Below are 15,121 nucleotides of genomic sequence, written 5' to 3'. Positions count from 1 at the left end.
GTATATCATTTTTGTTTGTACGTTTGCTTTGTGTGAGTAGCATACAGGGACAACAACTTTATCTCGTTTTAAAACACTGTGTTGTAAAATGATAAATAAATCTACCATGTCCACTAAATTTAAAGCTAGAGCAAGTTGGTTAGCTTAGCTTAGCATAAAGAGTTTTAACAGCTAGTCTGGCTCTATCTAAAAGGTATCAGAATCTACCCACCAGCACCTCTGAGCTCAGCAATTAACAGGCTATATCTCATTTGTTTACAGGGTGGGTTATGTGCTGAACTATTTCTTGGCTGGGTGCAGTGACTTCCTGGAGAGTTACCTGGCAACCATCAGAGACTGTAAGACAGTTTGTCATTTTAGTACATATTAAACAAACATATCACCTGTTAATTGGTGAACTTTAAACAGAGCCAGCCTAGTTGTGTCCCCCGATTTGAAGTAAGAAAGTAAGTTAAGCTAACATCTTCTGGCTGCACCGTCATATTCATATATTCAAATTTCATATTTAATAGGGTGTTGTATGACACACACTGTTTCATTTTAGAGAGAAGAAGAGCGGCTGGTTGAAACAGACATGACTGGATCATACCTGCTGATGTTTTATCCCCCTAAATCCGTTCCTTTTTGTAACTATACTGCAGGAACTCCGAAAATGACCAAAATGTACCCAGAGTGCCTGCATGTGCACCGTTTGAGTACACTTTGCATTGTTTACCAATGATTCACAAATGTGAAACCCAGTACGTTGACCTCCCACACACAGGATTGCACCTCTGACTGATAAACCAGCCAGCTGACTTATCTCATCTGTTATGTCTGAGTCATGTGCTTACTATTTGAAAGAACTAACACATCGTCATTCTCTAATCTGGTGTTTATCCATTTGCCCTGCGGCGGTTTAATAGGAATTACACAGTGACTCGATAGCCTTTCAACACTCACAAAATGATCTGACTTGAGACATCACTTCCTGCTGTGGAACATAGATATCATCGCTGCTTATTTATAATACACCGTCCAAGACTGCTGAGGGAATTTATTTATCCCAGAGTCAATTCAAGGAAAGAGCAAAAAAAATGTGAATAGATTTCTTCACAAAGAGGGAAATGTAGGTGGTTAAAATCTCTCTTCATGTCGGTTTACACGTAGACAAGAGAGAGACAGCCTATGGGGTTGATTGTTCTCATTTAGTATGTATGCTGCTTTGGCAATATTGTTGTTTCACAGTCATGCCAATAAAGGTAATTTGAATTGAATTGACAGCCACAAACAGATTTTAATTTAGACCATTCGCTTCAGTTGGAAGCTGTGATTCCAACCTCAAGTGTCTGCGAGCTTTCAAAGTCGCAAGAGACAGTATTCAGGCCACAGTACAAGTTATTTTGTGGAAACTAGGCGATTTTAGCTCCCTGAAATGCATTTCAGTGATGTTGTTTTAAACATTTTTACACTGTATTGGCTCTTTTTTTAATGTCTCAAAAGTTAAATACATTTTTGGGAGGTGTGAACACTGGCAATTTTGGCTAAGCTGTCCATGGAACACATTGGAGCATTTAGGAAAGAAGAGGGCTTCTCGGTTATTTTTAAGGATGAATAGATCTACCACATTTGCTGGCAAAAAATGTAACAAAAAAAAAACAAGTTGCAGGTTAGTCACAGCAGATTTAGGTTCATCTACGCAGTATGGCTCTATGGATGACAATGTCAGTCAGTCAATCCGTTCACCTCTTTGGTCAAAACAGATATATCTCAACAAATATTTGATGCATTAACATAAGCCTTTGTAGACTTTCACAGTCCCTAGAGGATGTAATCTAATGACTTTGGTGATCCCTTCACTCCCCCTATCTTGAGGTTTTTTAACCTGTTGGGAAACTTGAAGGCGAGATGCAGAGGAAGAGATCTGAGGTGACGATACTGCATGATGTGAAAGAGGCCGGTGTCCTAAAAACAACTGGAAGTTAGCTGTTGTAGTTTAGTTTAGGAAAAGATCATGGTTTGGGTTAAAACAACTATGTATACATAAGTTAATTTACATAAGTCATGTGAATTTACTTAAGCCAATGTTGACTTTTGGTCACCGGGACACCAACAGCGCTCTCCTGTGTTTGAACGTTATGAGCGTAAGTTAAGCTATATCTGTCACCTGGTGTAACTTAAGTCACCTGACATAATGTAAGCCACATGACATTATGCAAGTTAAAATAAGTCAGCGTTAACTTTTGGTTTCACTCGGGACATGAACAGCTGTCTCCTGGGAGAAAGTCCTGTGTTTGAGCTGTCCATCCAGCCCGAACTTCCTCCCTCCGCAGACTCTGTCGCTCTTTATACTACCTCGCCTCACCTTCCTCCTTTGCTCCAGTCATAATAAGCCATCACCTAAATAAATATGGGTTGTAACAAGCTGAGTGCACAGATGACCTATACAGCTATATTTCTGAGCAGAACGGGCCGTTTCATAAATGTATTTCACAGGAGTTATTGGAGACTAGAATCACAACTCAATTTAGCGCTGTGTGTAGGGACACAATGTTTATAACATTGAACAAGTTAGCCATAATGTCTTGATTAGCCTGTGTTTGTTTTGGACGACCTTCTGTCCTCTAGCAAGGCTGGTTTATCAACTGACTGCCCCAGGGTTCACTGTGTGGCAATTAGTTTGTGGTAATCCAATCTGAATTTCCAAGATCCCAAGATGGATTTTTACCAATTACTTATTATTTTACAACCCCAAAGATATTTGATTTACAATGATATATAGGAAAACGCAACAATTCCTTACTTAGGTGAAATATGTTTTTCTTGAAAAGTTATTTAAATGATAGCTGTTAACTCATTAATGTTATGTGATTTTTTTCCTGCTAGATTGACTGCAACTGTTTTCATAGGATTTTTAATAATTGCAAATATTTTTTGTAACATGTAATATACTTGGGCAGTTAAGGAAAACGTCTCATCCTTTATCCTGCCATCCTTATAAATGACACCAACTGTCCAAATGACGTTTGCATCAATATCACACACTCCACTGATCCAGCGTCAAAGCTTGGAGGGATGGTGCATTTTGGCAGTTCTAGTGTTTACAAACCTACAAAGTTAAACATTTTAATAGGCCGCTAAAATGTCACTTAGAGGGATGATGCCGCTTGTTACTGATTAGCAGACAAGGCTGTCTTTATTATCGGTGGTCTTACTCTGATCAAGGCAACAGATCATGTATGAAATGGCACTATCTTTCTTTAAAAAGGATTTTTTTTTTTTTTTTGGCTTGGTTCTACCTGTCATGGCGGCTCGTTGATCACAGTCTAGTCGTTCATCTGGAAAATTGCCACTGAGTCAGCACAGTTCAGTAACGTCCCCGCAAAGAGGAGTGTATGCAGCTAAAGCTGTGAAGGTGTGTGGATGGTATGTGTGAAGCACACACGTTTTAATTTTTTTTTTAATATTGTTGTTATTATTATTATTCCACTATTCCACTTGTCATTCTGAATGTGCCAATGATACCCCCCGACTTCACTGAAAACACACACACACACACACGCGGTCTCCCTGCCATGGGCAAAATATAACTGTCTGCTAATTAGAAAGCAATTAAACCAGATTATTGGAACAATTAATTGTCTGTCTCTGCTGTAATTGGAGTGTGTGATTGAGCTTCCTCGTTCCTTGGTGCAGTACACAGCAGCGCAGAATAGGGTAAGTGAGCCATTGTTTTAAGTAAACATAATTTACATTGTTAAACATGTGCTGAGAAGAGAATTTCACTACAAAAGTCTTTCTTAAGTCCTCATTGCCACCTGCAGCCATGAAAGTTGGAGATAAAAGTGTATCCTTTCACTTCCAAAGGGTTCAGGGTTCTCTGAACATATTTTTGACATTATATGATTTGTTCTGGGGCTGTGCGATATGGCAAAAAATTCATATCCCGATATAGAATTTTTTTGTAAATTCAATGAAATATGGCATTTCCAACAGTAACTGATGATATTTATCTGCATCATAAAGGTGGGTAAGCGATTCTAGAGAAATCCAATACCATTATAAATACCATGATATAGTGAACAACGACACAGCCTAGGGCTGGGCGGTATATGAGGTATACAGATATAATTTCAAAAGAGATATGAAATTAGACAATACCGTTTATAGCGATATAGTTTGGTGTTGAGTTAATTAGTGTTTCCGTAAAGCCCTGCCAGCGTTTGCTCCTCTCTCTCTCCCTCACTCTGTGTCTGCACGTAGCCGTTTACTCGCAAAGTCTCTAACAAGATGGAGGGAGACACAGTGCTGAAGCAGGGTACCCCCAGGATCCTCCAAGTTAAATTTAAGACCTTTTAATACCACCTAGGATGAAATTTAACACCAACTTCACTGCCATATAATGAAAAATCTGTATGAATTTTAAGCCTAGAAAATTATTTACAAAGTTACATGACTTTCATAAAAGATTTTATTCTATTTAACACATTATAGCTTTTTGGGGTGTGTTTGTACTTTGATATGAATCAAGGATGTCACTTTGTGTTGAAAAGTGGTGTGGACATAGGGGTTCAAATTAGCACAGTGACGATACACTTAGCTCACATGCACGATTTACAATATTGGATTCACGAGAACAAGACAAGATTATATTTTAACACTATTTTGATGAAATATAATAATAATAATAATAATATAATATTTATATGAATTTTTTTTAACATCTCTTGTTGCAAGCCATTTTTCAGGACATATTTAACAAATGCTTCAAAAAAAGTGATGGTGACATGTCCCCAGTATCCCCAGCGTAAGTTACACCTATGAAATGAATCAAATAGAAGTCTCCGGTGAAATCAAAAATACTAACAAATTGTGCAGTATGAGTTGTTTTATTAGTTACACCTTGGCTAGAGAAGGTTATGTAATTTAATATGCCAAATTGCTTCAGTGATATTCATCCTGTTCGGTTTTTGCATCTTAAGGCTGTTTGAAATAGTGTTAGATAGTATTGGCTTGAAAGCAGCAGGGATAAGGGTTGGACTCCAGTTTGTATTTTCCTGGCATGTCGGATGTTTCCATTCACATAACGTTACCCTTCAACAGCAGCACAACGCCGACACACAGACACGGTCCTTGTCGACAAAACTGTCTCTCCGTTGCTGTTTAAACTCACAGACCTGTAACCTGCAGCGGGTCTTCCAGCTCCGCCACTGACCTCGGCCTCAACCGCCACTTGTCCGTGTCTCTGGCTTTCTGAATTTCAGACACTTTCCCCATTCTCAGGCGACGAGCTAGCGTTAGATTGTTAGTAGCACTTCAGAGACGTTTTGTTTTCTTTCCTAACAACAGAATGATTCGCACCAGAGCTTGGATGCCAGAGCTCGTGCACTGAGAACACTCCACAGTCCAAACTGATGTAAACAGTAACGTTACCTGTACTGCCGTGTAACATCAGAGTCACACCAAACGGAGTAAATGAAGTCACACACATAAAAAGTGTATTTATGACTGTACGGCATTTATTAAATTCTACGAAAGGACAAGAACAAATTTAAGACCTTGGTACACGAAATTTAATACTTTTAAGGCCTTATTTTTGGAATATGAAATTTTAGACTTTTTAAATACTTTTAAGACCCCACGGGTACCCTGTGAAGACCTGGCTTGTAAAAAGAAAAACAACCGTTCAGTCAGTGTTTCCCACACATACACTGTACTTCGGCGGCCGCCCAGGTTAGGCGACACATTGTAGCGTTTATCAGAGAAACACGGTGATTACCTTATAAGTCGCGACACTGTGGATATTTGACACACCAGTCAGGTGTTATTCATTATTATTGTTTTGATAGGCTACGTTGTCAACAAGCCTCCTCAACATGCAGCTGAGCTGCTGCTGTGAACGGAATCGTGGGAGGAGTTTTCGGTGACTTGATTCAGCCTAGCCTACTACTGATGGAGAATGTCAGCGAAGCGGACATACAGGGAGAGAGAGACGGTAAGAAGCGGGGCACAGTGACGTGTTTGCAGGGCTGTGAGTGTGAAGAGAACTGAACTGGAAAAGATCAGATTCCATGTGACTTGGCCTGTTCACACTTTCATAAAAAGATCAGATCTGAGTCACATATGGACGAAAAAATCAGATTTGGGTGACATTGGCCTGCAGTCTGAACGTAGCCTAAGTGAGTGATACTCAAGATGGGGAATGAAGTATAATTAAAACGGTGAAATAAGAAACAAGCTAAGTTACTAAAAATAGTAAAAACATGCTTGTTAAAACCGGCCCCTCCCTCCCAGCCTACTTAGCGGAAAATACCGATATTTTCAGGGCGAGACTCACAGCTCTCCTGCTGTGACGGGTTTCTGTGCAATGTCATCACCGAGATGCACGCGCAAACAGGGGGCAGAACGCAGCATTCTGTCCTCGCGGCACATCAGTTTAAACGGCATATCTAGCTGCAGTGTTTTTACTCAGAAATTGTAATGACTAACTTTTTACTTATTACTCATTTAAAAAGTAATAATATTACTTCACTTATTATTCCAACGAAGGTTAAAGTCAAGGGCAACTGGACTTGGCACAGACCTGTATATTGGGGAGACTAAACAACCACTACACAAACGCATGGCTCAACACAGAAGGGCCAACTCCTCAGGTCAAGACTCTGCAGTCTACTTACATCTGAAGGACAGAGGACACTCGTTTGAGGACCACCAGGTGCACATTTTAGACAGAGAAGATGGATGGTTTGAAAGAGGTGTCAAGGAAGCATCTACACCAGGGTTGAGAAGCCGTCATTGAACAGGAGGGGGTCTACGCCACCACTTATCCCCCACTTACAATGCTGTCCTTTCATCACTTCCCAGGAAACTCAACAAACGTAACCTATTGGCCTCAGGTGAAGATACCAACGATGGTCGTTCAGTCTTGGCCTCAGGTGAAGATACCAACGATGGTCGTTGGCCACAGGTAGTCTTAACGACTGTAACGACTGTCGTCACAGCAACAAGGAACACTAACGAACCAGCGGTATCGATGACCCGGGATAACGACCCCACTGAGGTTAAATAGCTGAGTTTCCCTGCCAGTCAGTCAGAACTGAAGAAGTCCTTTGGATGAGGGACGAAACGTCTTCCAGTATCTTCAACCAAGTCCAGTTGCCCTTGATTTTAACCTTCGTTGGATAACTATGACCTGGATGACTGAGAATCTTCATAGACACTTTACTTATTACTGGGTATTAAAAGTAAATAGTCACGTTACTTGTTCAGTTACAGTTATGACTTTCAACCATCGCACCCCATCCTTAAAAGTGACGGGAAACCTGTTCAGCTGCGTATTTTAGATAAGAATCCACTTTACTGAACAATAATTAACCTGAGGAGTAAGAGGCCTGTACCACGAAGCAGGAATTGAGCTTATCCAGGTAACTTCGGGGTTAACCCTGGGTTGTCAGTACCATGAGTGGTTCACTTATGGGGGTAGATCTCCATGGTAACTTATGCTGAAGGCTAACCTGCTCTGGAGCAGGTTATGTTCCAGAAAAGAGATTAACTCTGTGAAAACGCCGCCTACTGACCAATCAGCTCTCTTGGAAAATGACATCACCATCTGTAGGAAATCCCACAGACTGTTTTAGCCAATAGGCTGCTTTATGTTTGTGATGTGGAGAAACTCTTGACTATGGCGATCCTACAGAGACTGATTAAAAGCCTTAGGCTAATGTTGCCTACAGGTTTTTACTTACTGCTTTGAAATGTGTTTAATATTTTTTATTTGCTCCCAGTCCGTTTCACACACCCTGACACAGCCGTTAAAATAAATGGGTTTTAGTTTTCTTATGAGGCTGAATATTATGAGCAGTTTGGTAGGGATATTGAAATACTAAATTTTAATATGAACGTAGGCTATCTATTTAGGTTAGTATAGCTTTCTAAGGCCTACTACAGAGACTGTAGTCATGTTCTGCCCACCTTTTTTGATGTGGGTGCAAAGGGTGGGACGGTGAGTTTTCAGCAGCCTAAATGTTGAGATTCAGTCTTTTACCACTATTTGAGCACATTTTATGGCATGAATGGAGTTTTCGTTTCATTGCTGAGCGTTAAATAAATTAATCTAATTTTTGAAGTGACAACGAGTCTTTTAATGTGGAAACGCCGACACACAGCCAAGCTGAAAGAATAAGGCTGGTATTTTCATACAGCTCATAAGAACACTTTAAATCAACGCAATATAATATACTATGCCTGTTTATTTAGGCATTCACACTGTCTGCAATTTTCTGTCTCCCTGCATGTGTCAGATGCAGGCGTGCTACTGTCGTATTTCTGTAGTGTTACAGTTTAATCCTCGTTCATAAAATATGACGCTCTGCTGCCAGTGGACTTATTCATGTCTGTGATTGGCCATCTGCTGCTAACACCGCCATTTTTATGTGAATGCGCTCACGGCTGAATTGGGAAACCCTGGGTTGACTTACCGAGTTGATAACCAGCTTCGTGGTACCGCTTATCCCGATCGTGATTGTTAGGGTTAGTTAAGCCAGATAACGAAAACATATCCTGGGTATGTTGAACTTGCTTCGTGGTACAGGCCCCTGACAAACTGAAAACACATGATGCAGCATCCTCTGGTCTGAGAAGCTGCATCATATAGGCTATGGACATTTTAACGGATTCTGCCTGCCTGCCGAGAATTGCATGCACCTCGTTAGTGTTAACCATGGTGTTAACGGTAATTTATGCTGAGAAAAGAGGTGGATGCAAATTTCGGCAGGGAGCCTACAAAATTTGTTCTCCTGAATTATGCATCCACCTCTTGAGGTCCTTTTCAGACACTTTGCTGTGCTCATTGATTGAACGCGGTTATCACCACATATATTTACTGAATGTCAAGGAATGGTACTTCTACTAAGTGTATTAAAATATTAAAGACTCTAAACGTTCAAAAACAAATCATCTACTCCCTGAGCCACAGCCGCCCCTACGTCACAATAAACACAATGTATTTGTCACAGAGGTGATAAGCAATCGCTTATCAAAAATGCCCACTTGAAATAATGTACCACAAATGTATAAACTTTAATAGTACTTGTATTGTTCAACACTGCACTACAAGAGAAGTCTCCAAGTCAGCGTCTTATCAGAATAATGACCAGTCACATCAAAGGCAGTGCCCAGGTATGATCTGTCCCTCTTTAAACCAATTTTTCCTAGGAAACTAGGGAACTGATACAAATTAAGTAAAGACAATTATGGCATTTTTAAGAGATGATATCAAGACCAGCTGGTTAGTTACAATTGAGTTTCCTTTACCTTTCAGTTACACTTATTCCATACCCTGGGCTGGGATAAGTTGTGCCAAATAACGACAGCAGTCTCTCAACCTTCCTGCCAGGAGTCAAGAGAGATTTGAGAAACTAATTTATTAATATTTGACTGATAAATATTTAATAACCCGCCCCTGGAACAAGGTTGTGCAGCAGTCCAGACACATTCAGACTGAAGTGCAGCTGACCACTAAAGTATCCAACAATTCCAAACAGGCAAATCCCTCCTACTGAAGAGTCTGGGTTAAGATAATTATGAAACTAAGTGCCCTGTCATGGAATGAATATTCAACAGCACAAGCAGAGACTCTTAAACGATCACTTTGAATACTTTGCAGCTGCAGCAACTGATTTGACTCCTTCACTATACTATTTGGGAAGCAGGCTGTCTGCTCCAAAACCCCACACCTGCACTGCTATAGGCTGAATAAACCTGCACATGAATGATCAGTGGGGCTTTTGTAAATGCAAAATTTCTTTCATAACTCAGGGAACTTTTCAAATAGAGGGCATCACCACATCATTGATGTCCTTCATTTCCATGATTGGAAACGGCTCTGCAGATTCAAATTGAACAATCAGGAGAAGTGAAATATTTCCCCCAGTATTTATGGTTACCGCCTGACTCAAGACTGAATCTCGTCAGTCTAGCCAGTGGCCGTCTTGATTGCATATTGATTTAAAGCATATGTCAAATCTATGAAATTACCTAAATGAAAGTGTTAATGAAGGAGAAGATGAGTAGGTGGTAAAATCATGACTGATTTGCATGATGAGCTTATTCACTTGTTTACTGCATGATTATGCAACAGATTTCACTCTCAGGAACTGATCATTTCAGTGTGCATCGTAAGGGATTTACTGTCGCAAGAGTTGGCAACATATACTTATGACCTCTCTTAATACAAAGCAAAATATGTAGTTTATGTATATGTAGACATTATGTGAATGCAAGACATTACCTAAAAATATCACTGTACTCTAGATTTCTGTATATTCTAATTAAACAATACAGCCCGAAACTGACAACATTTTGAAAAAGGTTATCAGACAAGTTAAATTTATTTATATAACATAATACATCAATTCATCATTAAAATGGAGTCTAAAAACTAATATTTGTTTTATATAAAAAATGAAAAAAGCAAATTGCCTCCCACCATATTTACAATTTTCCTCATACATGTATGATAATGAGATGGGCGTGTCCATGTATACGCAGAACAACAATTGGGACAGAGTTTGGGTGTGTGTGTGGGCGTTGTCAGTGGAGCAATCAGGAGGATTGTGTGGCTAGCTTGCTTAACTGAAAAACATCGGTGACTGAGCACACAGGCCATCCGCATTTCAGCTACATACCCAGCTGAAGCTAACTTTCATCATAAAACTACACCATCCAGTGCGTGAAATGTTAATAACCATGTACACACACACACACACACACACACACACACACTATGGACCAATACCTACACTGCACATGCATGGACATGAACATGTCATTATTATATGAGCATAAGCAATTTGGAAATGTGGTGGGGAAACTGATAATTAGCATTTTGTGGATAATGGGAAATGTTGCGTGGGGAAAAAACACAGTAACCTAGATACATGATTAAATGTGTGCCAACATAAAAAACACAACAGGAAAACTAAGGAGAAAGGGAAATATAAAATGGGCCAGTGAGAAATACAAAGTAAAATAAATTAGGTTTTAATTGATTGTATCAACTGATTGGAGATTAAAGTATAAAGCTATATATTTATTTTACAGATTTTAATTAGTTAAGTAACAAGAATGTTACTTTGATGCATTTAGTTCCATATTTGAGTTGTCTAAAAACTCCATACAGGCGGCAAACGTGTGTGTTTAATCACTTTACATTATACAGAGTGAATAAGTCGTGTAGCCACACATTAATACAAAGGAAGTGAAAATAAAAGAGAAAATCTGTCAAGCAGAACACTGAGATGAGTAAATAATCTAGCAGCCGACTTATTGATCTGGTTAGAAGTTGTGCCGAAAGTCGGTCCTGAGCTACCTGTGATGAAGGCAAACATTATCAAAGCCTGGCGAGTACAAACTGTTGAGAGAGTAGACTGAAACCCTGCGGATGATTTACACCCACAGAGAGTATAAAGAAGCTTTTGTAGATTTGCTATGCCATAACACTTGCATTATAATGAGTTTTTGAATTGCCAGATGGGTGAGTTTAACTAACATGCCAACTCAGATAGTGCCTGGTAGACATCAAACACAGAAAAATGCCCTTCATTTCAAATGCTCAAGAAAGAAGAGATTTGGCAATAATAATAGTAGAGGAAAGAAGTGACGGTGGCTAATGTGGGGCTAAAATCCAGGAAGAGTGGGACTGAATTCATTTGAAGGCTAACAGAAGATCCTCAGTCATTAAAGTACTTGAATAACTTGAGCAAGTCACAGAGGAATATTATACATAATGGAAGTAATTTAATCATCTTAGAAGAGATTTTCTCAAGGAGACATGTGTGTTTGCTGCTAGATAATCCTGCTCTGGAGATTCATGTTTGTTATCTTAAAAAAAAAAAGAAGATGCTTTTGAATTTGAACAGATGTTCTTGAGCAGGGCTGTGGTCTAAGTCTGATGCAGATCAATTTTAATACAAAAACATTACAAAGTTAAAATTCATAAGCTTTCTTCAACAGTGTTAGAACTATAGTTTCCTCTCCAAACTACAAAATGCATAATTTTACCAGCCTCTAAGGCCACATTCAGACTGCAGGCCAATGTGACCCAATTTGTTTTGCTCATATGTGACCCAGATCTGATCTTTTTATGACAGTGTGAACAGGCCAAGTCACATGGAATCTGATCTTTTCCAGTTCTGAATTGGGTCACTTCCATATGTGGTCCAAATCTGATACGGATCTTTTTAAATGTGAACACCCAGGTCGGAATTGATGTGACTTTGATGTCACTCTAGAGCAGCTGCTGACGGAGCCGCGGTGGACCAAAAAGCTCCACAAAAGTCATAATTAAACACGTGGCTCTCTATGGGCCACATTTAAGCAATAGTGTGAACTGCCAAACAAAAACATTGTGTCCAGTCAAGTCTTAGTTGTTGGGACAGATTAATGCTTGTAAAACATCTGGTGGTGGTTTCATAATATAATTCATCCTTTTATGTATGCCAATTATGTGGTTATATTTTCTGCCTGCAGAGCTGGTCTTAGACATCTGCTGTATATGAACTCTCAATATGGTGCTGGCCCTGACACAAGATTTAATGCTGAACACTACATACATACATAATTAGATGTAAAGAGGACAGAACATCTGTATCTCCAGAGTTCCACTTGAGTTGAAGTGCTGAACTGAGCAGTGAGGTCAAATAGCTTGGTCTTGGATGGTTTATCGACAATGTCGTAAATTATGTGGTAAAGTAACACACTTGTACTTTGTACTCTCACAAGAGCTGAACACGTGTAAAAGGTGTGTCTGTTCACTGTCTGCTCACCTATAGTGTGATCAATCTGCCATGAGGATATAGTGTGCCAAGATTAGATGGTGGTCATGATTTCTTCAGCATAAATGAAACACATGTCAGGCAGTGATAAGTAATCTCATGTGTGGGTGGATGTGGACAGTAAGAGCAGAATCAGGTAACAGATCGATATTTGTGATATCCTGGTATCCATCACAGCTGTGTCGACTCTGGTGTGAGGATGTGTTCGAGGCTGAATGTGAAGCTAAATTTACTAGGCACAATCCAATATAATGTCAGCTCAAGATGGGAGTGGACAAAGAACCCCCGACAGTTGAACTGAGGAAAAGACGACTAGTTGAAATGCTTTGAAACAGAGGTTTAACGGAGGAAAAAGGAATGTGAAATGAGAAAGAGAACTGGTGAGCTCTGAGATCTGAGACTGAGCTGTCAAGGACCGACAGAACAGACAGCAGGCAAGGCAAATTTTTAGACGCAGCACAATCTCTTCTAAAGTGACTGTAAATGCAAGCGGGCATGATTATATGCAAGTTTATTATACTGTGGTGAAGTTGTGTTGCGCAAGTTGAAAATAATCAATAAGCACAGAGCACACAATCAGTCCACAGCGGTCAAATTCGTGCTGATTATTCAAGGTGAAAATTCGCTTTGCTTTCTGTCTGAAAAACCCTCACACAAACTCAGACACACTAATGAATTTTGCTAGCTATAGCTAATACCTGTAAAGTTGGAATGTTGGCTGTCTGGAGTGAATAAGCACAGGCTGCACGAACTATTCAAAGGTCAAATTTACAAAAATAAGCTTTCTAGTCTTTGCCACTACTCAAAACGCTTTTACACTACATTGCATTCATAATTCGGGGGTTCAGTATCTTGCCCAAGGACAAGGACATGCAGCCTGGAAGAGCCGGGGATTGAACCATCGATCTTTCGATTACATTACTGACGCTTTTATCCAAAACGACTTACAATTGCTATACATGTCAGAGGTCGCACACCTCTGGAGCAACTAGGGTTGGACTCTTGCTCAGGGACACAATGATGGATGGGGGATCGAACCAGGGTCTCTCACACCAAAGGCATAGTCTTACCCATTGCGCAACCGCCACCCCACCTCAATTAACAAGCATACCTGCTCTACCTCCTGAGCCACAGCCGCCCCACAAATAATGCAGTAGCCTATTATACAGTATATTTGTCCATTTTGAGATGGGTAATGAACAGAAGTTAGAGATCCAGCTGACTGAGTTCAGAATAGGACCCGCAACCAGAGCCAGGCGAGAGGGCAACGGAACAGGACTCAGCAGCCTCCCAGTGATCCTGGCCGAGCCAGGACCGACACAGCCTCCGAGACCAACTGAGGCCAGTTTGATAACAGTGTTAAGAATGAGAATAATTACACACACTTTGAATTAAGGGTTTATTTTGACCAAACCAGAGTTGGTGATTGTTGGAACAGTGGAAATATGTCATTTCTTGACATTTTGTGACTTTATTTTATTTATTTGACTAAAAAAGCTAAGAGAGCTTGTGTAACGTAGCAAATCTGCCACTTGCACACATCTCCCAGCAGTAACTACAGGGAGAGGCCTGAGCTATACTGCGGACTGTTTATATAGCTCTGTGGCCCCCAGCAAGAAGGTCGTGGGTTCAAACCCCGGTCGTCCCGGCCTTTCTGTGTGGAGTTTGCATGCTTGCGTGGATTTGCTCCGTTTTCCCCCACCATCAAAAACACGCCAGGTTCTTCAGTCAGTGCCATTGACTACACACTGATATAGATCTACAGTTGGTCCCCTTGAGGGATGGGTTATATGCAGAGAAAGAATTTCACAATGTGTATGTGACAATGAAGTACCTTTACAGCAGATATTTCTGCAACACAATTAATCTCAAAATCGATTTAACTAGTTTCACTCCACTACACCAATTTCATTACCTCGGAATCACAATATTATAGGCTGGAGGCCGAGACAAATCCAAGACCTCAGGAGTGTCCTCAACACTGGACTCAAGACCAAGACCAGTAGGAAGTACTAAATTTGATTACTTTCAATGAATTCAATTAAAAGAGTGGAGCACCAAGTGCACTCATAACCACATCCCCATTCACCACACCTCACACAAGCCTGCATTAATCACACGAATGCTGGAGAGGATTCCGGACTGAAGCAGATGTTGGTTTTACCCTGATTAAATGAAGGCACCATAACGCTTCATTTACTGGCTGAGCAGAGTAACAAAGAGCAGGCTGAACACAATATTTCCTGTGAAAATACAACTTGGCAACACTAGCTGACTTTATGAAAGAGTCTGCTCCTCTCTGTACCATT

At 40.2% G+C, this 15,121-nt stretch overlaps 1 protein-coding gene across 1 annotated transcript in view; it reads right to left on the bottom strand.

The window, feature by feature from the left end:
* Window positions 1-15,121, bottom strand: part of LOC119903433 (G-protein coupled receptor 39-like) — a 38,290-nt gene that overhangs the window by 3,179 nt on the left and 19,990 nt on the right. The window lies entirely within an intron of this gene.

The sequence above is a fragment of the Micropterus salmoides genome, unplaced genomic scaffold, assembly GCF_014851395.1.
Source record: "Micropterus salmoides isolate LMB-PRFRI ecotype aquatic unplaced genomic scaffold, ASM1485139v1 Ms_hic_scaffold_15, whole genome shotgun sequence".
Taxonomy (NCBI): domain Eukaryota; kingdom Metazoa; phylum Chordata; class Actinopteri; order Centrarchiformes; family Centrarchidae; genus Micropterus; species Micropterus salmoides.
The sequence above is the reverse complement of the archived record's forward strand: the minus strand, read 5'-3'. Positions and strand labels throughout refer to the sequence as shown.